Source organism: Cyprinodon variegatus, unplaced genomic scaffold (genome assembly GCF_000732505.1).
Source record: "Cyprinodon variegatus isolate N-32 unplaced genomic scaffold, C_variegatus-1.0 Scaffold163, whole genome shotgun sequence".
NCBI classification, from domain to species: domain Eukaryota; kingdom Metazoa; phylum Chordata; class Actinopteri; order Cyprinodontiformes; family Cyprinodontidae; genus Cyprinodon; species Cyprinodon variegatus.
Window position 1 is genome coordinate 785698 of NW_015150616.1, and position 25623 is coordinate 811320.

Below are 25623 nucleotides of genomic sequence, written 5' to 3' on the forward strand. Positions count from 1 at the left end.
AAAATGAATTCCAAGTTCTCTTCAAACCATTCCCAAATAAGCAGTTTTGTAGATGCTGAGACCCACGTGTATTGCCAGCACAAACTGTACAATATGCCCTCATAAACAGGTACAATTGGATGCAATGAAAAAGCAGTCCGGATTAAAAAAATCATAGGAAATTGCTAATTAAGATAATTTTAAAAGATTACAAAAACAGTCTTTCAAAAGGAAAAAAAAATGAATTATGACTTCTGAAAAATGTGTCTCAGACCCAATTTTTGAGGTTATTGTGGTATAGAAAGGTCCTAAATTGTCTTGACAGTGAGCATTATTATCCTGGACGGTACAAAGGCCCTTTGCCCCGGCATGAACCCTTTTCTGGCCTCTAATTTGGTCCAGTGTAGATCAATTGCCCAGTAGTTAGCTCCATCCATCTTCTTGTCAACTTTGACCAGATTCTCCTTTCCCTGCTGACGAAATGCATCTCCACCACCATGTTTCACCGTGGGGGAGGTGGTTGTGTTTAGGGGTTCAGAGGAGTGTTACTTTTCCTCCATATAACATTTTGCACAAAGGTCTAAAAAGTCTTAGATTGGGCTCATCTGGTCAGATCACCTTCTTCTCATAGTTACCATCAACGGGCTCTTCAGGCTGAGCTGTGGATCTCTGCAAATCTTCATGGGGCTCTTTGCTGCTTCCCTGATTAAAGCATTTCTTTTCTTGTCCAGCCTTTACAGTTTAGATGGACCATTGAGCAGGTTTGCAGGTGTGCCACACTATTCCATTTTTTAATGTTGGTTTAATAAAGCTCTGTGAGATGATCAATGTTTAGGATTATATTTCATAACTTAGCCTTGCTTTAAAGTTCTCCACAACTTCATCTTGACTGCCTTCTGTCTCTTACAATTATTATAAAGCCATTTGGCTTCTAAGGCCAGCTGGCTGTACTTATTACCCGCACATTATTATGATTACCAGTTCTGTTGTTTGCTGTGCTTAAATTTAGGTTACTCTTTACGTGTTGCAGGATTTAGCAGGTGTTTAGCACCACTGTTCTTTTTAAACTAGAATGAGAGAAGCTAGCTGCTGTTATATGCATGTGTTTATAAAAACCAAGGTGCTAATAATGACAAGCTAACTGGATTCTCATTAACATTATAAATACTCCTGTGTGCCTGTGTGGACAGACGCTCTCATTCTGGACATTAGATTGTTTTGTTGTTTGTAAAAAAAGAGCCAGATTCAGGTAAGAGTAGCCTATATCAATGTTTATATTGCTTTATAAAATGAAATGCATTGTTTGGTTCTGTGCCTCCAGCAGCAGGAAGATTATTTCATTTATTGATAGTCTTTATATTATCTGTGTTTGCACAGTTGCGCTTGAACATTTATGGGAAAAATAATAAGGTGCCAGTGAGATAAGTTGACAGAATAAAAATAAATAAGTCTATGAAAATCATAACATTAATTTTGAATTGCTGTTCCACAGAAATATTAATGATAATAATAAAAAAAACCTCAACTAAACTGTGGAGCAACACTTTGAGGGAATCACTGCTTTCAGGCTCAGAACAAAATGACCCAGTATTCAAGGTGGAAAGGTCAGTAAGGTTTAACAAAACGTTTATTTAAGATGTAACTGCTTTGAACAGCGTCGGCATCCAAGACAGGAACCTCTGGTCTTAAGGTTCAGTTCGTGCCAAGAGGACGAGATTGGTCCCATCCGGTCGGTGGCGCCGCACAGAGAGTCTTAGACGCTGAAGTCCGGGAGGTGGAAGAAAAGGCAGAAGATCAGTACCGAGCAGACGAGAGAAGACTGGATAATCCAGAGCAGGGGTCACCAACGCGGTGCCCGCAAGGATCACATGGGGGGGCCCTCAGAGTCTTCTAAATAAAGAATAACCCACCAGTGGGCTAAGTTTGAAATTTTATTTTATTCTGTTGCTCTTCTTTTTAATCATTTATAGAGATCTCAAAATGACAATGTCTAAATAAACTTAGAAATTAACAGAAACAATAAAAATATGTTGATAATAAACAAAGTTTAGGCTAACCCTAACCCTTGCAGCTCATCGGTCAGTAATGGTCGCCCTTCCTAAGTCTCGTTACCCTTGAAGTGGCCCTCAGCCTTAAAAAGGTTGGTGACCCCTGTTTCAGAGGATGAAGCCAAAGCCGGTGTCGAAGACGTGCTCGGTAGTTAGAGCCAGGAGATCAGAGATCCGAGAAAGTACCAAAGGGAAATCGAGGATGGTGTTGGGAAGCAGTTCAAAGTTCAATCCACAGATTGACAGAGATCCAGCAGGTGTGTGAAGACAGTTCAGGCAAACAGATCAGAATGGTAACAGGCAGGCTCAGAGGTCCAGAGGCAGAACCGCTCAAGATCAGGTAATCAGAAAAACTCAGGAATGCTACAGAAACACTCACCGAAGGCTCGAATAATCTGTCACTGATGACCGGTTGAAGGTTGAATAAATAGAGGCTGAAGCAGGTGGATCACACGAATGGTAATGAGAAATTGGTGGACTTAGGCAGGTGAATGAAATGAGTAATCAGACCAGTCATCAGTCCCAAGATCATAACACACACCATTAGGAAGTCTTTTTTAAATGTTCACTCAGATTTCTGCTCCTGTTCATGGTTTGTTGGTGAAATGTTCATGAACAAGGTCTTCATATGATACTGCATATGTTCATTTACCTAAAAATAATACATTTTATTATTGCCAGGCTGAATGGGGAGAGGTGTACAAGGCAAAGGAGAGGAACAAGGTGTTTGTAAAGTGCAAGGTCATGAAAAAAATGGTAAGAAAGCAAATAGATTAGTCAAACAGCAGTCGTTTAGCTGATGATTTTACATATATCATGGAAGTTATGTCATCACCCCATATTAAATGCTTTCCAGTGGCACCCACACACTTGACATATCAGTGGACTTCTGTCTAAAGAAGACATATTTATTATATTTTCCTAATGTTCTATATGCTTCACGACTTGCTTTATTTCACAAATCTAGGAGGAGAAGAACAGGGAAAGAGAACGAGGGAAGTCAAAGAGAGAGCAGCAGACCAGCCACCACGCCAAAGGATCTCAAACTCTGACTTTAGATTTAGGGGATAAAACTACTAGTCCTAAACAGTTTAAACTGTTCTGGTTCCCACTCACTTGGTTTGGTACACAAAAAAAGAGTATTTCAAGAAAACTGGTTCAAAAGGCTTGAAATGGTTGGAATAAAATTCATATTGACGATGCATTAGTGATCAATGGAGTCAGTAATTGGTAAAAGACACTAAGCAAGTTAGAGAAATGTAGGAAATGTATGTAGAAAATATGACCAGAGAGCTCCCTGAGACCCGGGTAGACATGCATCAATGAACTTCTCCCACTGCCACTAAAAGCGTAATGTTCCCGATTTAAATGGGGTTTTCTGTCAGTGGGAAAGGTGTATAAGATAGATTGAAATCAGCAGTTTCATCTTTGAATGAAGAACAACAAGAGCGATACAAGCAAGACTTGTTGTGGTTTCTCATGGCGCCTGCTGCTTACGACAATCCAAAGTTTGGTTGGTGGGCATTAGATAACTCTTTGCTAAATCAGCCTGAAGAGTTTCACTGAATATCTGTAATTTCCTTTAATGGATTCAATGGGAGTAGGCCCATTTCAATAATGCATAAAAATAAACCGAGTGATACACATTATCAATCAGGCTTGTCAGGGTAGCAAATACCAGAACAAATTCAAAATTCTAATGCAGTACACCTGTTAAACATGCCGAGGACACCACAGAAATTATTTCTGAAACAAAAGCAGGATTTCAACAAATGTGCAGTAAGTTGCCTGAGACCAATAGACAGCACTATAAAACATCTATGTATACAGTTTATTAGCAAAAAAGTTTATTTGGGAGTTAGTTGTTCTTTAATAAATTCCAGTTATTACTTCAGGCATGGATTTGATATATGGTAACAACCTGCATAAAGGTACTGTTCTAAAATATCATCGAATAAAATTTGTGGTATAAATATGACAAAAGACGAGAAGACTCAAGGGGTGTGAATATATGTTTAAGGCGTTAGATCTATTTATCTTATTTTGAATGAATCACAGGACGCATTATCTATATATCACCTCCAAATGCATTGAATTATTGCCAAATAATACCATTATGATTCTCTCAATCACACTGCACGGCTGTCGACTCCGTTTCATCCTCTAGTGAGATCCAGCAAAAAGATAATGTGCTTAGCTGAAAATCATTATGCGTCTCGCCTGTGACACTTTGTGGAGTCATTTACCGTATCCTCTTCTCTGTGCATTAGTTAGGCTTCACAGACAGAGGACAAAACAGACTCTTGACTCATGTTTCGTGCTGCAGGAGATGGCAGGTAATGTTCACAACAACAACAAACACAATCTGTGGAAGATCTATTCCAAAGCCGGCAACCTGCCACTTTCTTCTTAAAGACTGAGGAAGTGCAACCGGACTCCTTGATCAAGACAAAAGCCAAGTTTCATTTGGATTTATGAAATGATCACAGCTAAAGCAGTGAAAGTTTGTTCAGAAGGATGTCTGCCTATGTGCCTTACTTGCTCTTTGCCACACACAGACACACTCCCAACACACACACCTCTTCACAATCAGAAATCAGCGCCTGGCTGTAGAGAGAAAAGAGAATTCATTAAGCTGAGCCACCCACGCTGGGCTGCTGAAAAGAAGAGGGGGAGCGAGGGTGGGGAGGTGGGGGGGAGGAAGATGAGAGACTGAGAGGGAGAGCAAAGATGGAGAAAAAAAAAAGAAGATGGAAGGCAAGAAAAATAGAAAAAGAGTAAAGAAGGTGGAGTCCGCTTAGCAGGGGCCCATCAAATGAAGTGGATAGGAGGTCAGTTGACCAGAAAAGCTTTTAAGCAGCAAAGGAGAGAGCAGAAATTGACACAAGGCAGGGGAGAGGAGAGCACAACAATGTGTGAAGGAGGTGTCAGATGTACTCTGGAGTCTGGAGATGGATCATAGCACGCTCAGAAGCAATTAAAAGTTGTCCCCACAAACTCATCAAAGACTCCAGCATGAGGCACCAGGTTGTCCCCGCTCAGCAGCCCACAGGCCGATCCTGTCAACTCTCCCTGAAATTGACTGACAATCAGATAAAGCCTTCCCCGTTGGCACGAAGGTAACCTGGAGCCAACATGTCCGTCTATTACTGTCTGACCTCGCACTTGGCCTAATCCGCGTTGGGCTAATCTGGTTAACCACAGTCGGTTCTGAAATTAACAAAAGCCTAATCTAATTCCCACTTAGCACTAATTAAGAGATTACTGACCGCTCATCCTATTATTGTAGCTTTGACAAACAGTCAAACAGCAAATAGGAGGAGTTGCACCAAGGCAGGACCTGGACATTAGCCCCCCATTGTGGAAATAACAACAAACATTATCTTTTTTACGCTAAATAATAAAATAATAATCAGCTAAATAAACTTAAATGATAAATGCAGATGTAAAGCAAGCCAGATTTTAGCTAAGAACTTAGCCAACTTAACAGTATTTAGGAGTCTTTCCAAAAGTAGCCCTGTATTGGTTTTCTCTTTCCAAAAACAGCATCATTTCTTGAATTCTTTGTATAAATAAGACCAGAACTGTTTGTTATGTACTAAGAGGAACAGACTTGATACAAAGTTGTAGCCATGAAGCATCTTCACAGCTCGCTGTTCTCTATAACCTGGGTTCAAGGATGGGATCAGAATCCTGGGATGTGACATTGTTCTTTGTAAATAGTGATATTACTTATCAACACAAACTCTGATATAGCAATACACCTCGTCTGACACTGCTTTTCGATTTTCTTTTGAGAAAATTGTATGAAAAAACATCTATTCACGTAAAAAATGCATCTTAATAAACCACAAGGTTATTCCAGCCATTCAATCCATAAAGAGAAACTTACATAAATTCATAATGCACAGAATGACACATTTCTAGTGTTTATTTATGCTAAATCATTATGTCTTTCAGCTTAAGGTCTACTCAATCCAGGGAACACAACTTAGTGTCTCTAATGGAAAGTTGAATGAAAGTAAAATATAGTGATCTATGGAAAAGTATGTTTAACATTTTGTACAACAAATGCACTAAATACATAGTCAGGGCCCCTTTTTGCATGAATTTCTGCATTAATGCAGCAGAGGATGGAAGTGATCCATGTTTAGGAAGCTAAGGATGCTTCATTAGCGTTATGCAGCCAATCATCACCAGCGTTCTACTGTCTGTCTTCTTGTTTTCTCTAAATTTGTAGTCAATAAGACAAAGTGGACCAACAATAGGAGATGACATGGCACCCCAAGTCATCAATAGACATTTTTCTATCAACCGTTATTGTTGTGTATACAGTATCGAATCATAATAGCTTGTTGGAAACACCAAAAGTATTTGATTTTGCAAAAAGAATTTTGTGCTCACTCATGCAAAGTTAACCATGCCTAATTATCACAGATTTATGAAAACCTTGATCCATTACTGATCTGCAGTCTGCGCTAGCTTGCTACAGCCAAGCCTTAGATCAGTCTATAACGTCAATATGATTTGCATTACATTGTTTATGTGTTCAAAATTCATATCAAATTTGGATGGAGACATGGCAACTGATTGGGCAATTCAAACCTCAAGCAGCTTGGATTCTGTGCCTTTCCACCATTCGTCAAGTTTCTGCAACCTAAATTTCCCAAAGAAATGCATGATAACCAGTGATGTGCAAGTTACTTCCAAACTGTAATACATTATAGATTACTTGTTACTGTTATTTAGAAGTAATTATTTACATTACAATATTACTGTCTCAGAATTGTAATGCGTTAGGTTACTCCTGTATTACTTTTGAGTTACTTTCACCAAAATAACTACAAGGTAGACCTTTCCATTTCTAAAATGACAAAATAATACTTACATTTAATAAATTAAATGTAAGTAACATACATAGTTAATGTTAACAGAGCATTTTACATCCAGTAGAAGGCAATATGATGTTCCAAAATGACTGCTATCCATGCTACTAACAATATTACATATAATTGGCAAAGTGAAGTCTCAAGACAAGAAACGATGACAGATAAAATCACAAATTATCTAAGTCTGTTAAAATTATGGTAGAGGTAAAGTGATTATCTGGTAATATCCATGAATAGCTTGGGTGTATTAATATTAGACACAACAGAACTGTATGTAAACTCAGTAATGTCATGACAAGATTTGTTCTTTTTTTTTTGTTTAATTCAAGAGGTTTACAACACAAAACTGTCATGAACAAAGTGCACATGATGAACAAATCTTATCCTTTTCAGGAACTATAAAGTGCACTTGGAGGACCGGCAGTTCTTTCGGTTTTACACAAAGGTTGCTTTTGAATATTACGTTCTTACAAACTCGAAGTAATGCGCATACGTCCATCTCACGAATGTACAGTCGTCTTCTGCCATCTTCGTTAGCTTTTCCACTGGGAAGCGCGAGCACTACGCAGAAATCATGTCTCGTGCGGCGCGCCACTCCTGTAAAACCCACTCTAATCCTCCTTCATAAATGTCTCGCGGTCTAAATAAGTGTTGTAACGCAAGCTTTGCTGAACATGTACCGAGTAAAATATTACAGAACACAACGGTGTTACATCAAGAAGTAATACATTACTGTAATGCATTACTTTTGCAACACGTTACTCCCAACACTGATGATAACTATCTGAAAAGACAACATTGGAGCACTTTGCTTATAAACTTAGATGCAAATGCTCATGCTGTTGATTGAATAAATTTACACCTTTTAATTATATTTTTCGTTTGCTGTTATGCGCCTGTATTTTGGTGTCCCTTGAAATGTCAGAGCCCCAGGCTGCAGCTGCTTTCAGTTCGGCCCTGCGTGGCGTTTCTTAAGATGAAACAGAGAGATAGAGCAGGAGGAAGAGTTTCAAGGTTTCCTCATCCGTCTTTCAGACACACAAGCACACACTCCACCCTGAGCCTTTTACTGTCCAGAATGTCAGCATCCTTCTCCAGCACCACGTCCTGTCACAGAGCACTGAGCAATGGAAAGGATGGGTGTGTGTGTGTGTGTGTGTGTGTGTGTGTGTGTGTGTGTGTGAGGGAGAGGGAGAAGTTGAGGTACGGAGACATGCAGAAGGGAGGGGTGCCCTTGAAAGAGGACAGAGGTGTTCAGCTGGATCTAATGTGATGGAAGAAACAACTGGAGCACACACACTTCATCACACACACATACATTACTGTTGCATCCATATAATTCCTTTTCAGTAGGGGGGAGCAGAAACACATTTGTTTGGAATAAATTCTCATGAATCCACAATCCGGCGGATTAAATCCATTTGTCCCATCCAAGCCTCAACAGACCGGTGTTTTATAACATCAGTACAGGGACGGGAGCGGGGAGGGAGCTGGTGGAGGGGTGCTGGAGCCCCGCTCTGGTTCTGTGTAGTGGGCCTCGGCATCATTATCATCAGCAGCGGGTCCTCTCAGATGCACCAGCACAAGATCAAAGGAAAGCCTCTCAATCTTCTCCCCTCACTGAGGCAGCACAGAGCTGCTCTGTAACTGGCATCTTGGTCCTGCGATAATCCTCCCATTGATCTACTTCACAGAGTTCAGTCTGCGCCGAGGCTTCTGGGGTTGAGGTTTAAAGATGCTGAGGAATGTCTGTTAGAGTTTGCAGCTCAGGGTGCCAGAGTTTATTAAGACATCGGCCGGCCATGCCACACTCCACACCAAGGCGCATTCCCTGCTTTCAAGGTGCTTTGCTTGCATGGGGTCATTCTAATGCTTCATAGAGGCTTCAAGCACTGGGATTTATTTCACCACAGTCAGCATTTGTACTTTTTGTGCAAAAAGAGATACAGGAATGGGTTAGGTATTTAGCATAAGGAATTCAAAAGCACATATGCAGAAGCATGTAGGGCAGAGGGGCAAATTAAATTACCTTATTTTCTTCTGTTCGTTTGAAGTCTATGAGGAGGAGTTTAGACTGGAAGGCAAAAGGAGAGCAGAGGACAGAGGGTGAGGATGAATGCAGGGAACAATAGAGCAGGGAGGCATTACCTCAACACTGCTTCTGCCTCCCTATGACTCAACACTTCCACCTACTGATGGTTTCATGTAACATCAGTTTTTTTGTCCTGTAAGCTGCTGACTTGACAAGGAAGTCTGTTAAAAAAATGTCTGTTGCGATTTACTATATCTGTACTGGTGAGATGGATTTTAAAAATTTATTTCTGAAAAGCAAATTTCCAGGAGGAGCAGTTTGGCAGCTCAAAAACCAACAATCTCTAAATTCAAAGAAGTTGAAAGACAGTAGAGTGCTGAATATTTGATGGCTGGCCTTCTGCCTGGCTAAGCGCAGGGCTTTTTTTCATGTTAGAATGAAATGATAGCTTTATTAGCCCTATTCTCCAAAGATAACTCTTAAACTGGCGAGTTAAACAAAGAGCTGCTGCCAGATGAGATAAGATGAAATGGAGGGAGAAATTGCTCCACAGATCCAACATTTGTTTCATGTGAGGACTAACAAATACCATTTGCAAGTGGTTGACTTATATAAAAAATTTATTTTTCTCTACATTAAACTCCTGTTTATCCATAAATAGCCAGGGGTTTTATCGATGGCCTGTTCTAGAGAGGGGTCAACAGGGGCCCGTCCCCCTGCGGAGCTGCTTCTGGCATTTGTTATGGCCCCTGTACAGAAAAAACAATACTTAATCATACTTAATTATATACTTAATTTCTTTTGATGATATGTGCTGTCAGAAGAAGATCTGAAGTGATTATTCAGTTGGTCCAATTTAATCATTTACCTTTACAGTTTCATTTAATAATTACTTCGAAAAAAGAGCAAAGCACAAGTTTTCGAAGACTTTTACTTGGCATCAAGTTTAAATGACACCAGTGTTACGTACGAGGAGGAAAAGAGAAGAAGAACCGCAGTCTCCTGCTGCGACTGCACAGGTCTTTTGATTAGAGGCATAATGGAACATCTTAACTGTTTTGCAAGGCTGATCCGAGCTCCCTCCTTGTTGGAAGCTTATCCAGTATTTACTTTCATCTCTAATTTGGCCTAAAGTTTGTATTTCTTTTTATTCTTGTGTGAAATCCTGTGATGGGTTAGAGGTGAACTAGTGTCTGGTCTTTTCCGATCCATCTTTGTAAACCATCCCCACTGTTTTAAAGCTGTAGCCAAAGTAGCCAAGTGAATGAGAGTACGTAACACTTCGTTAACAGAGGAAATCTCATTTTATACTGCAAGGGCATGTATAGGAAAGAAGAAAATCTTTAATATTTAAACTTAGGCGATGCAGCTTTATGCTTCACCCCTATTAAGAATGGATCACAGTTTTCATCTGCTAGATCAGAGGTCTGCAACCTTGGTCTTGTTGTTAAACTAAGATACTAAGCAGTAGGGGTGTCAACAATAATCGATTCAGCGATGCATTGCAATGCGGGGCATGCACGATTCAGCATCGATGCGGCAACGTGCCATAATCGATTATGTCACTGTTTATTTTCTGGCCTGAAATGGACAAGTTGTGAAGTTTCAATTACTTCGGGGGGCATACCAACAACAATCAAGATAGCTGAGGCGGAGGGAGATGACCGCGATAGACAGGTAGGCCTAATTAAAAACGCACCAAAAGCTTGGAAAGCGGATATCTGGGCACATTTCGGATTTTACGAAGTCAATGGGATTTTGATGCATCGCAATGCATCGTAGAATCGAATTGAATCGAATTGTTACCTGGTGAATCGTAATCAAATCGTGAAGGCAGTGCCAATGCACACCCCTACTAAGCAGTGTGCTATGGCCTTGTTTTTTAATTGTTCCATGTTATGCTTTTGTGCCCAATGAAAAAAATCACTAGCTCCACTTATTAGATCTACAGCCACCACTGGTTTTGTCTTTTTCATAGATATCATAGATATCCTAAAAGGTTTTAATGTCTTTCCAGCTGTTTTTTGTTTTGTTTTGTAATATTTTAGTCCCATTTTAATAGATGGTCAAAACTCTTATCACATACAGATAAACCCCAATGAATGCAAAATGCAGTTTTCAAATGATGATTTTAATCAACAAAGGAAAAAAACAACTATCAATATTAAATCAATTACAGTTTCCTAAACCTAAACCCCTCATGCATTTGCAGAAATTGGAAGTAAAAAAGTTGTTCAGGAATTTTGACTCACTTTTCATTTGACTCACATTTTCATCAAGATTCAAAGCCAACCCATATCTCAGCCTCTCCTTTCTTTCTTTATTTTTTGTTATGTCAATTAATGGAGGGCTTTCTGATCTGTTTGATCCTTTTACTGCAGAGTAACCTTAAAAAATACGCTTAAACTTAAAGTAATATATTGTCTTTAAGGATGTTTTGGTAGAGAGAAAGCAGCATTAGTAGTTGAAATAAAGGCACCAAGTCACCCAGATTGCTGAAGCAGCAAAGCAGCCACAGGTTATCACACTACCACCACCATCTATGCCTGCCAGTATTATCTCCCTTTTTTTTGAAATACAGAATGTTTTCCCTTCCACGGATGCAGCTTCTGTCTGGTTTCTTTCTTATGGTTGAATAACGATTTACAAGCCCTAACTGAGCCATTGTGGTCTGCAGGGCTAAGCTGCTTCCTGGCCAGCAGGAAAGAAACATGTTTAACACATTTAAAAAATATAATGCAAGAAGACAGAACGTTGAAGCCTGAACATAAACACAATAAAACAGCATGCTATCCTAAACACACCGTCCTCATTGTTAAAAGAGGTGGTGCACTACAAATTTGGAAGCGTTAATTCAACATTTCTAAAGTGTCTATATTGGTTCACACTAGATCGATTTCACACTTTTGAAAGTGTTAAAAAGTTAACACTGTGAGAAAGTTAGAAAAGTCTTAATAATATTTTTAATATAACATTTATCGGATATGAATTTATCTAGTACTAGTATATAGTGTCAAAAGTTAACACCACACACTATTATTATCATTTAGCATGATTTATGGATAAATTTAGCTAAGTCTCATAATTATCAAATGTGGCTTTTAACCCCGTGCTATCTGATACATATAGCCACAGCTGTCCTGGGGCACGCTAAAGCAAGGCTGGCGTAAACGGGCACTACCAAACCCTTTTACCTCCAACAATAGCTCACCAATGTGAGTCAGGTATTCTGCGCAAGGACTCGACTGAGATGGGATCAAACCAGCGACTCTCTAGCTGCAGGAGGAACTTCTGCATCCTATGCCTGTCAGGATTTGGTTAAGGGTTGTTGACCCAAAATGCAGAGGCAGGGAGGCAGAGGTGAATTTGTTGATGATTTAATGAAAGGTTATCTGAATTCAGAGGCAGGAAATCAAAAAATCCAAATACGAAAACAAACAAAGTCCAAACAAACAGGAAAGCAGGAATCCAAAATCCAAAAATGAAAACAAAGTCCAAAAATAAAAAAAATCTAAACAAGAAAACAAGTAAAAATGAACCTGAAACCATGGAGACATCAGGGAGATCACTATCATAAAGAGGAAGGCTCAGAGAGACGGAGTTAGAGGAAGTTTGATGAGGAACCAGCACTAAAGAACTGCACAGAGTGAGTAATTATGGGGGATTGAAACAAAGACAGGGCTAACGAACAGATAGGGAGCAGGTGTGAACAGAGCAGAACAGGAAAGGAGCTAGGGAAAAAGGGGAACACAAGAGGGCAGCAGAGGGCACAAATAAAAACCTGAAAACTGAAAAGAACCAGAAAACACAACAAAATAAGAATGAAACAACTAAAACTGGAAAACATGGAACAAAGTAAAACAGAATACACAAAAGATCACATATCAGAACCAGAACTATAACGCCAAAAATTCAAAGTCCACCAATGTTGTTGTCAGCGCCTGTGTTTTAATAGATAAGTATTCACAGATAAGTTAGCATTCTGGGAGGAGCTCTTCCGGTTTATTTTAAAATCAACTTTTATAGAGTTGCTTGAATTTATCTCTGCAGATCAACTCATACTCTTTGGTGAAACTTACTCTTGCATAGTTGACTTAGACTTAGGGGTTGCAGGGACGGGGAGCGTTGGGCCAGTGTGTTGTCTTGTATGCATGAGTGTGGATGGGTTGTTTGTCTTGTCTTTGTCTTGTCATTTACAGGAGTGTCCCTGGGATGAGCGGGAGGGGATTGGACATGTATAAGCTTTTGCTTCTTCCATCCCCTTTTCAAGCCATGCATATGTATTGTTTGTCATTATATGTATTGTAAAATGTGTGCAGGTTTAAAATAAACTTTTTTAAATGAAATGAAATGACTAAACCAGGGTTAAATTAACATCATACTTTCAACATACAACACCAACACTGGACATTTAACACATTTTTGTTTGCTTTGTGGCAGCAGGATGCAGTGGGAACGCTTCCCTTCTGCAGCGTCAAAGGTGGCTAGCAGAGCTGATAGAAGGATGGCAGTACAGGATAGGATAAGAATGACTTGATTTCCTCCACTTTACCTGGCTGGACTACCTTGTGCTCATCTATCTCACACAGGCCAACAAAATACATTAAAGTTTGTTGTTTAAATTCAAGAAATGTGGGGAAAAAATAAGTTCAAGGACTATTAGTTATTTTTGAAAAGGATCTTAAACTCTGTCCTAATGTGTTGATCTTTTTCTTTTCCCAGGGACCTTACATCCACTCTCATGACGGAGGATGAAATACTCCTCTCCTTTTTGCTACTCTTCTACATCCTTCTTGTCTTCTCTTCAACTCTTTTGGGACTTGAGGTTTTATCACAGGCATTAGTTGGGCTTTGGTATAGCGCAACCAGCTGCTCCCGCCTGTAAACAAATCTCCCGTCGGCAGAGTTGCTCATCATAACCCATATGAAAAAGTGCAAGAGATATCAGCAGGAATCACCGAGGCAGAACGCCATCCAGCCTGGGGGGAGGAAGTCTTTTGTAAAACCTAAGCCTTAACAAAAAAAACAAAAAAAAACAAAGACCTAGATATTTTGAGGTTGTTTGTACCCTTACAACTAAAAACTGTAGCTCACTTTATTGAGGTTTTATGTAAGGTAACAACAAAAATAGTACATGAGATTTTGCTGCAATCACAATAGCAGGTTTCTACCAACTTTGAGCATCTTGAGACTTAACTCTATCTAATTTAATCCTTTTACAATCTATGTCAGATCTCACCAATAGCTTCTGTTAACACAATTTTAAACTTCCTACTACCAATTCCCAGTTTAATTTACAATCAGGCTTTGACTGGTGCCTTCCAACACATGAATATGCTAATATATATCTAAAAAATTCAGGCATTTTTCTGCTGGAAGGTGACGTTCCATCCCAATCCTAAATCTCTTGGAGCCTCTAACATTTTTTTCTCGCGGCGTGTCCTCATTCTTTGTCTCATCATACGTGACCAGCTTGCCTCCCGAATGACAGAAATCCCTCAGCATGATGCCGCCACTATCACTTTTCAGCGTTTGCTCGGTCTTTTAAACAAACCGGGCTTCCAGTTGCTTTCTATGAAAAATGGCCACCATTGATTTTCTCTTCTTTCTGCAAACAGCAGATTTTTTCAAGTGCAAAAGCAGAAAATTTCATCTGTTTCAATAGACATGAATAAATGAATAGATGAACAGCCATGTTTGCTTACTTAGACCAACTAATGTACAGCTTTTTCCTCGAGTGGTAACTAAGAGTGAAACCCTTTGGAGGGGGAACCATCTGTAAGCCCAGGACCCTGAGCCCACCTGTTAGACCGAGTGCATCTGGTAGCCGCACCAGCTGCTGGCCCCAGCCTCATCTTTATTCAACAGATATAAAAGTAGTGGAAGTTTTTTTTTTTCACCTAATTCTGGGCAGGAATGAGTTCTGTGAGGTCTTTAATCATTAGGTTTTATGGTACTGTGTTAAAACAAGGCAGGCAGGAATTACTGAAATCATTGAGCGTGAGAAATAAAGTGCTCTTCGGACTGTGATAGAGTACAGTTTAGCTTATTCAGCTTTAGGACTTTGTTTTGGTCAGATTATATTAATGAGAATTGTGTTATTCATTGCCCACTGTGTAATGTGTGTAGAGTGTGGGTCTTTTTGTTTACCTCTATAAAAAACTCACACATTCAAGCCTACATACACACATGCCCAGGTCTTAACCGCCTGTTTTTTTTTTTTCTCCCTCTTTTGGTGAAATACATTGATAAGCAAGCGCATGCATATACAGCAGTGTGAAATTGGGTCAGCAGTGGAGAGTGGGCTTTAATGCTGAGCACATACGCTCTCTAAAACTGATCTGCATATTCATGTGGGTGGCTATCAAAATGACACACACGCGCGCAGCTACAAGCGCACATAAGAACACGCATGTACGAGTTGGTGTGAACTTATCCGTCCCACACACGTGCACGCTTACATGACGGACGCACGCGAGCAGACAGCAGGGGCACAAAGAAAATGCTGAATCTCATGGATATTGTAACTGTCAGGGAGCTACAGGGGGCATTTATGTTCCACTCATTCTAACTCTCTGGCTAGAAAATGAGCTTCTTCCTCTCCCAAAGGAACCATGTCAATCATTTTCCTCCTTTTCACTTCCCTGTCTCCACTAACAGAGTCCCAATGCAGTCTGGAAAAGTCTGGAGTTATTCTTCAGTACTCTCCAGGTCCAGATAAGTATAGGGAATGAAAATAGAGTATGGAGAATGTTTATTCTAGTCTTTCTTTCTTTCGTTCTTCGTTCCTTCATTCATTCATTTATTCAGGCTTGCTTGCTTGCATTTATTCTTTATTTTTCCTTTCCTTGTGTCTTCCCCTAATTCCCTCCATCTTTCTGGCCATTCTTTCTTAGTTCCTTCTCTTTTTTTCTCCTATCTGTCTTACCATCCTTCATGTATTTTTCTTTTTATGCTTCAAACACGTTCACTCAAACACCCCCACTGACAGTCACAGACCATGTCATAGACTGGACTGGCACTAGCTGCACTATATGTACACGCTACATACTAGTTTTTATTCTGTGGATGCTTAATATTTCCTCTGAAGGTTTTTTTCCTATCTGTGCATTCATTATCTGTGGTTTCTAAACCGGCCGTGTTTGCAACATTTTGTCATGGTTTCAAAAGAAGATGTGTAAAATCTACTCATTGACAGTGTCAAAACGTCCTCCCTAATTCCTCGATCACTATATGTAGAGCGATTACTACATAGTGGACTTCATAGTGCACTCAGTTTACTTATCGTACGGACAGATTAACACTGCTTTTCACTGGTCACATGACTTCGTCTCCTCACGCAGTGCCCCAAAACAAATCCCATGATGCTTTGCAAGTTACTTTCACTGAATAGCAACTCAATAACTATTTTGGAGAAGTAAAGCAAAAAGTAAACAAATTACATTGTCCTTAAGACAAAAAAGTAAAATGAAGTTGCTGATGAAGATTCTCAGTCATCCAGGTCATAGTTTTTTGATCTTTTACGGAATAAAATGAAGTTTTTGCTTTAAAATATACAAAATAACTTGAAAGTATGATGCATGAAAGGCAGATTTTTCTTATTTGCTCACCCTGTTGGTTCACCCACGTCACTATTAATGTTTTTATATAAACAACATGGGCTCCAACTCCCCAGAGCCAGTTTAAATATCTTTGAATCAGGTCACCTTGGTCTCTGTCTGCTGCCCAATCCTGTCCTTCACTATTCCACCTGCAGGTGGTGAGCCAACTGGGTGTTGGCCTATGTCACTCCTTAAGGCTTGGCTTGGTCAGTCTGTGAGAAGAAACCTGACCTCTATTCACTCGCCAACGAACCCCAAAGCTTGCCTCAATATTTTGGTTATCATAAAGGCTTTTTGAACATTTGCCTGACTCATCACCTACCAGTTTGCTATGAAAAACTGGGCACATCCTTAGAGGTTTGAAGTAGACCCCCTCCTCTGTGTTAAAGCTCTGTGTCTGCACCTTGACACTCTATCTCTCCGGTTCTTTCTCCTGAAAAGAGATCACTCAGAACAAACTCTTTAGATAACACTATATAACTTATATGTCTTAAATAACCAGGAGACCTGACAACAAATTCTGATAGAAATTGTAATCTTACTCAGATCAGAGAAATCTTTTAGAGTTCACAGAAGGCAGCTGCTCACCTCCGGGCTCACCTCTCAGAAAGTGGAATGACTAACAGTTAAAAAGGCATTTTATACATCTCCAGTCTGCCACATAATCTTATTTTAAATCATACACGTTAGCGGATGATTAGGCATCCATGGCTCCGGCCTTATCAAAATATTACACTTAGTTCTTAGCTAAAGGACACCACTCTCATTTCATTGCCAAATCTTTGCTACGTGCAGAATGAAGATTATAACTGTATATCCAAACAGAGGAACTGTCTCAATTAGATTAAAACATCAGTTCTGACATGCAACAAGCAGCCAATACCGAGATGTAATAAACTCACACATATTCAATGATAATTATCCTAACATCTACATTGAAAGAATCAGCTAAGGTGGTTTGAACATATATTCCGAATGCCCCCTGGACTCCTCCTACCAAGAGGCACTGGGACTATGTATCTCAGCTAGTCTGGGAATGCCTCAGACTCCGCCGCCAGAGCTGGAAGAAGTGCACGGGGAGAGGCAGGTCTTTGAATCTCTGCTGGGACTGCTGCTCCCACAACCTGGTAATGGAAAAACGATCTAGAAATAAGTAAAAAAAATGTCTTAAATTAAGTGTATTTACCCTTAATTTGAGTAGATAAATTAGATAGTTTGCCAATGAAATTAATATCTTTACTCTTAAAATAAGATAATTAGATAATATGCACTTTAAATAAGACAATGCAATTGTGTTTTCTTATTTTAAGTGTAAATTGTCTTGTTCCATTGGCAAAACGTATCTTTTACCTCCTCAATCAAAGAACAAATACAATAATTTTAGGAAAAAATGACTAATCTATATTTGTATTTTTTCCAGATAAGCAGACGAAGATGAGAACGAGCACAAACTTGGCTGTGACTCAGCAGATCTTCTTGATGCTCTTGGTTTTTTCTTTGTTATGTTGCAGCTGGTACATTACATCAAAATCCTCATGGATAGCGGTAACTAGCCAGTTCTGTGAAAGTACAAATTAAGAAGTACAGATATTTGTGTTTAAATGTAGTGATTTAAAGCACAAAGCTATTAGAAAAACACATACTCAAGTAAAGATCCAAAAAGCAACCAAGGTACATTAAGCATTTATACTTAGTTACTTGACACCTCTAACAATGCAAAATATTTGGTTGATTGCTTTCTGATTCATATTATCCTCCTTTCCTTTGCTTCCTCTAGTCCTGCTTCTTAAAGTTTACTTTATTGTTCGTCCTTCCTTCATTTTTTTCATTGCCTTCTACGCTCCTACTTTATTTATTGTAATGTCCTTCCCTGTGTCCTTCTTTCGTTGTTCCTTTTTGTCATTCTTTGCTGGTTTACAGTAGTTTCTTAAGTCTTCTAAAACTTGTTTCTCGTTCCTTTCAATTTCTTATGTCTGTCTTATGTCTTCTGTTCCTTGTGTACTATATTTCTTTCTTCCATTTTTTCTGCCATCTGTCTTTTGCTTTAGTCCTTTTTCTTTCATTCCTTCCTCTCATTCTTCCCCATTCCTTCCCTCCTGTCATTCAGTGTCATAAATCCACAGTGAACTTTCGTATTGTATACTTTAAGAGGTGCATTAAGGACTGAAAGCTGTGGAAATTGGTGCCTGGAAAAGCATGGAACTTTTCCATCAAAATTGTGAAGGTACCCTTTCTACCTTTTTATTTGCCTGCTGGCCAGATGCCGAGACCTCCCTTCTAAAGGAGAGTAAGGTCCAACGGATGCTGCTGGCCGTCTGTGCAGAACGGCTCTCATTACTGGAGAATCTGGGCGTGAGCCGCAACATTGTAAGAAGTCTTAGAAGTGTTCACACTTCTTCTCTAAAAATATATTCACACCGTGAAAGCTGGGAAATATGAATAATAATCACAATTGCGTTGTAGACTGGTTGTGTGGCTGAGCTGTGAAGATGGAGAATGGCAGAAGCAAAGTGAAAGTGAGGTGTGAGAGAGGCAGCAGAATAAGCGGTCTCTCCCTGCGGATATGCTTGTCAAAATTCCCATACTTTGCGTTTCTGACTTTTCGGCAATGAACAACTGTTTTTTTCTGACAAAGCATTTTCCCGCTTATTTGCAGACGGAGGGAGGAGACGCAGCTCAAGTCAGAACGTGAGAAGCTGAAAGGATGCAAGAAAGGATTGGGAGCCCAGTAAGCAGAGAGCAGGGAAGGCCGCTGGGGGCCAGAAGAGAGAAAATGGAGAGGAGCGGGGAGATGGGTGGAGCGGAGGGATGCTTGGCGGTGTCTTTTGAAGATGAAGATGGAAGGAGAAAGAGAGAGGAGGAGACGCAGAGAATGAGACAGAGAGTGCGTGTCTCCTGTGGATGTGTTAGGGGACCAACGCGGCGAGGCCTGAGCATGTGATTTATTTCAGAATACTAATGTCCCTTTGATCTCTGCTGCTAAAAGAAAAAAAAAGAGAAGAAATGTCCTTCCGGGATTGTGGGGCACGCACTCATGCACAAACACGCTCTTAACACATGCACACAAATGCATGCATGTACTGCACACCTACCTACATCCTCACAGTCACATTAATATTGTTGTGTCCTCTTGACTGACTGCTGAATAGGGTTCATTTATGCACGCACACAAAATCACATACACACATACTCGGGGGTGTCTAATCTACTTTAACTATCATCAGATCCTCAGAGATCCAATTACAAAGATAGAGGGATATTTGTTTTTCTCTGTACACCCTAAAAGGCTAATTAAATTTTCATGTAAAGATGAAATTATTTGATACAACACAAATATCTTTTCATTTTTATAATTGCAACCTAATATGCTTTAATTAGGAATCCTGTCACCACTTCTGCCTGTTCAAGCAATTTCTTTTTTTTTTTCCTGCCCCACTTAACCTGTACGAGAGGCAGACAGAAACAGAATACAACCGCATAATCAATCTGTTCCCAATACTTCCTTAAATTATTCCGAGTCAGGGTCAGAAGGGTCGCAGTGAATCCCAGCATGCACCTGACAGACAGGAGTCAGTCATCATTCTAATTATAGATGCCCTCAGATGAACGGTTGGCTCCAGGCCGACCCTGTGTGTTGGTTGTCTTTCCTTTCCGCATTTACTCTGATAAAGTACCCAAAAAGTGGGATCTTGACATTTTGTAAATGTCACAGTGTTTATTCTAAGGTAGCTTTGGAAGAGGACATAATGATAGCATAAAAAAGTCCAAACTTTGTAAGGAACAAGAGATTACTTTATCTCAGTGGGAAGTAAATCCCTAATAATACATTCGGAGGGGGTTTAAGGGGTGAGAACAGTTTTGCAAGACACTCTGTGCCTTAAGACAAAACAGGATAGTCTTTCGCTCAACATGAATGAAAGGAATTTCTTTGCATTTCTTAAATTTAATTGCAAAATTAAGATAAATCTTATGCACAAAAGCATATGTTTTTTAAAAAGCTTTTGTCTGATATATTTGTAGTAAAATAGTAGCCAGTTTATCAGCAAAGAGGGTCTTGAGTTGGCTTTCCTCTCCCTGAAAACTCAGTTTGCGTTTGCTCTCAGTTCCCAGCTGATCAGAGAAGATATCCACCCACCCTTAGTGTGGCTCTTCTGAAGCTCTCTTCTATTTAAAATACAGTAGAGCTCCCCTTTCCCACTATAGCTGGCTACCCAGAACATGCTGAAGCTGAGGGACTGAATCAAAGTAGATTTATGTAAATCTGGGCCCTGCTTTTGGTAAACCACCCAAATTAAGACATGGAAGCCAAAAAAGATGTAGAAAACTGAAGAGGATGAAGAAAAGCAGTATATAAAATCAAAAGATGAACACAAAGTGCAGCAAACACATTTTCTAAGGGCTGAATGTGTCCAAGACATGCGAGTTTTCTTTGGCCAAGGTTTCTAAAAAGCCTTCCTCAACGCGTCATCCAGTCAGTCCTCTGAGATCAACATTATCCATCAACCACCTTTTGTATGATGCACTTTGTTCCTTATGTGAAACAAAAACAGAAAAGGCCAACTTGATACAAAGTGTTCACCATAGCTGTTGAAGTTTCAACGTAATCTCTCCAGTCTTAGCTGACATGATTCATTTTTACTCTCCAGTTCTGGGTCCTTTGTGAGCTCATGTTTCAGTGTAAGATTTCCCCGACGTCAGGCTGGATAAACATCTTTTAATAGCCATCAATGCAAAGCCTGCAGTATTAAATTAACAACTGGTGCTTATTTTTCAATCTATTGAAACATCCTGTATGAGTGTAATTAAATATAAACTGTAATCTGCAGACCATTGCTCCTTTTTTCGTTCAGATTTAAAAAAAAAAAGTCCAGGCTGCTGAGAAATGACGAAACAGTGAAACTGCTGTGTCAGGAGAAATATCCTGACAGTATCCATGTTTGGATAGTTGTCTGGAGCATTAAGGAGAAGGACCAATGCTGGATATAGCATTAAAAGTCGAAGTGTTAAGTGTTTTATATGCACTTTCTTTTAACATTTGCACAATGTCTCTCTGTACAGTCTAAGCTTGAAATAGCAAGAGGGTTAGTAGCTCTTCTCCTCGGGCGAACCGTTGCTCTCAGTTGATGCATGGTATCTGTCAGCAAGTCCCTGATGAACACCTTCAGCGCCGGCCTCGGGGACATCAGTGAATGCAGCTGCTGGCCAGGTTCCTCTGGGTATTCAACTCTGCTTTCACTGCAGGCAGCAGGTGTAGCAGCTTGGTGATGCCACCTCTCATGAGGCACTGACTCCACTCAGCTCTAGAAGCAGATGTGGTCCCACCGCACGGAGCGGTATAGAAGACCTTCTCTGTTTTGAGCGTAAGATGAACATAACTCCTAAAATGAATAAGACGCACTATATTTTTTTCCTTCCTAGCATTAACATGTTAAGTGGTGTGCAAAACAGGAGATTTTATAGCAATGCAGACATCTGGGAACCCAAAGTATGAGAAAAATGTTCCAGCATATATCTATTGCTCTAATATTCAAAGAATAAAAATGCATACCTCTGACTTCAAGGTGTCTGAAATCATAATTTATGGAATCCCTAAGCCAGAAAATGCACATGGGAGTCCAATTAAACATATACAATCAACCTGAGCCGAGCTGCTCTCTGCATTCCAGGTCCCTCGAGTGAAACCTATTTGATCGAGTGCGTGACTAAAAATCTTTTCAGAGTAATTTTTTTTTCTCCATTGGTTTTCACTGGTGTGTTGAATATTTTATGTTTTTTTTTTTTCCCCTTTGCAGTTCTATCTGTGTTTGTTCACCTTCATATAGAGCAAGTCAAGGTCTGAGCCCGTCAAACAAAAGAAGGAGCAGATCTTTACTTTCTGTGAAGGGTTAGGGGTCGTCCAGCCTTCTAAGTAGCTTTAAGATAAGCTTGGTATTGCATCTTGTTTTTATCTGCTAACTACAAATACCATGTTAAATTGTTGGACTATGCATTATCGATGTGCGTTTTTTTTTTTTTTTTTTTTTTTTGTCGATGGGTTTTTATGCATATTTTTGACCCTAACCGTGACTTAACCCTCCCGGTGGTGAATACTTTAGACCACTTCAACTCTCAGGACATTATGCAAAGATTAAAGGGCAGAAAAGGCACACTATCATCTATTATGTCGAAATGCTGGGATTAACATTTGGGATGTTTTTGCAACTTTTATGTTTCCTCTACATTCTAAATAAGACGTATATGTGTGTTCATTTTTCCTTCCTCCTACAGTTAATAACATGTCAAAGAAAAGAAATTTAAAAAAACACATTTTTTAGTATTAAGTTTGGAAAGTAGCTTTGAATAGATGTCTTGTAACTGAAGTTAGAGGCTTATCTAAGTGTAATACAAAGACAACTGCAACAAATGCAATAAGTAAAAGGCTTAGGAGTGTCTATCTATTGATCCATCTATCCATTTTCTACACATTAAATTCTTGCAGGGTCTCAGGGTGGTTGGTGCTCACACAGGAACATTTGGGTAAAGGGCTAAATTCACTTTGGACATGTCACCAGTTCATCACAGATTCAAACAAATTTTCTATGCTCTAGCAAGTCTTAGAGCATTTCTGAATTACCAATTAACCCTACCTGTATATCCTTGGGCTAGTAGGAAGTCAGATAACCAGCAGTGAACATAAAAACAAAACCCAGAAGGGCTACAATCGTGATTTATACCTCAGAGCTGTCTACTGTAAAGGAACTGTTCCAGCATGGCCCATAAAATAAACTTAAATTAAATAAATAAAACTAAATGAGTCCATGTGACCCTATTTGAATCTCTTTGCTCGACAAGATTCACAGATAAAATAAGGTTAGAGAGTGGGGAAAGTATCACGGTTTTGCACTTTTTTTTTTCATTTAAGTTTTCTTTTTCAGTTTTCATATGTTTTATGTCCCTTTTATGATGTCTTTTAGTTCTATTAATTTCTTTTTTGAGCTATGTTGCCCTCTTGTGTCAGTCTGCTTCGCCTAGCTCCCTTCTAGCTTATTCTGTCCACACCTGCTCCCAATCAGTTCATTACCCCAGTCTTTGTTCTGTTTGACATTTATACTCCTCCTCTTCAGTTACTGTTTGCTGGTCCCTCATCATTTCTCTGCTCCTCATGTGTGTTTTCCCTTTTCTGTATTTTGTTATTTTGGATTTTTTTTTCTTCTGTTGCCACCTTTTGGATGTTAAATCTGCAATAAACCACCTCAGTTTCTGTCTCTGCGTTTGGGTCCTCTTCAAACCTCCACACAAACTGAAAGAAAGCACCCAATTTGTTGCTGTATAGATAGGCTACATATGGTATTTTACTCACTTAGATTTTTCCAAAAACATTACTTCTTTCTACTAAAGCGAATGATACATGATGCAATAAGATATTTTTTCCAGATCTAGCAACTTGTTGGTAGCAGTTAGCTTTCAGCAGCTAGCTAAATAAAAGAAATGGCCGTGCACAACATTCCAATAGTATTGTCCAAACATAATAAAGTTCAGACTAATTCAGAAACAGACTGCATGTCATATTTCCTGAATAATTTAGACGTTCAGTTCAGTTCATTGCAAACAAGCTGAGAAGGGGATGGGGCGTATCGCCACCTATCATTAAACAGTCAAACATACTTGAGGCAAAATGGATTCTTCTGAAATCATTTAATACTCTGACAAGGACAGAAGTCCAATTAAATGAAGTCCCCCTGAAGCCGTAGTACAGCTCTGCACTCAAATGTTCTGCATTTTTTACAATTTCTCTTTGAAACGAGCCTGTTGACACTCATTTACGCCTGTATGAGCTTTAGCTAGCATGGCTACTTTTAGCTATAGGCCTACCCTTTCCATTTGTTGGGTGTTTACTTATATTTTGGTGATATATTATTTTATTTAAGCAGAAAAGTACTATATTTTTGGGCTGAAACAATACATAATACTTTTTAGCATTTAAAAAAACTTTTATATTGCTGTCTTTAAGCTAATGCACAATTGTTTTAGCTAACTAACTGATTTTAGCTTTAGGTTACTGCTTACAAGTTTCCTTTAGCAACCATACTTTTAATTTAGGATAATTTAGGATAGGCCTTTTGACGGTATAGTGTTTGAACATTGGCTCCCTGAAAACATATTAGATATTTTTTATTTTTGTCTTTGTATCCGTTTTCCTGCATAAGGTATTTTGAGCAAACCCTTAGAGATTGAAGCCTCACAAAAATGAGAAAAGCAAAGAAAAAGAAGCTGGAACATTTGCTCAAAAGGTATGTCCAACATCTCTACCGATTTAGTAAAAACTGCCAGAAGTGTTAAGGTCATTTATAAATATAGGCACCTATAGGTAATCCAATCATAATTCAATTTCTCGACATAAAGGTATCAAATTGGATTGCAAGACCGGGTCAAGTTAATTGTTCCTTCTTGCGCATGTGCTGTCAGAATTGCCATCAGGTGCTTTCACTTCATATTAATGGTTTTCTTTGACAATTTTTCTCATTTAAATTCAGAGGCGAGAAGAAGCAGGGAGGTGATGAGAGAAGAGCAGAGCGGGAGAAGGTTGGAGGGCAGTTGGAGGAAGAGCGAGGAACGGAGCCTCTTGGGGAGGAGAGGGAAGCAGCAAGTGAGGAATTACCTGACTCCTGAAATAAAAATCAATTTGAATATTTTAGCAAGGCTTTCACCAAGACCAAGTTACTATGGTTAAAAATAAAATCTGTCACTCAAATCAAATAGAAATTAAATCGGGGAGGCAGAAGTGGTGGTAAGCCACTAAATTAATTTGCAAACCAAAACAGGAAAAGGATTGAAGCGAGCATTGCAAATAATTTGGAGAAAGGAATTGAGGTAGACAGAATGCATGCCTTCTCTATAATACTTTCATTTCTTCCAGGTATGTTCATGCATTTTACAACATGGCAGCTCAAAATCCTACCCTTTACATTATACACTGACAGGTACTGGGCTGGCCCATCTGCAGCCTTGGCCTGCTGAAAATAATGAGGAAATATGAACGGCTTTAACACATAAATGTAAATCTACCAGCAGTAGATTCACATCTTAAGAAAGTT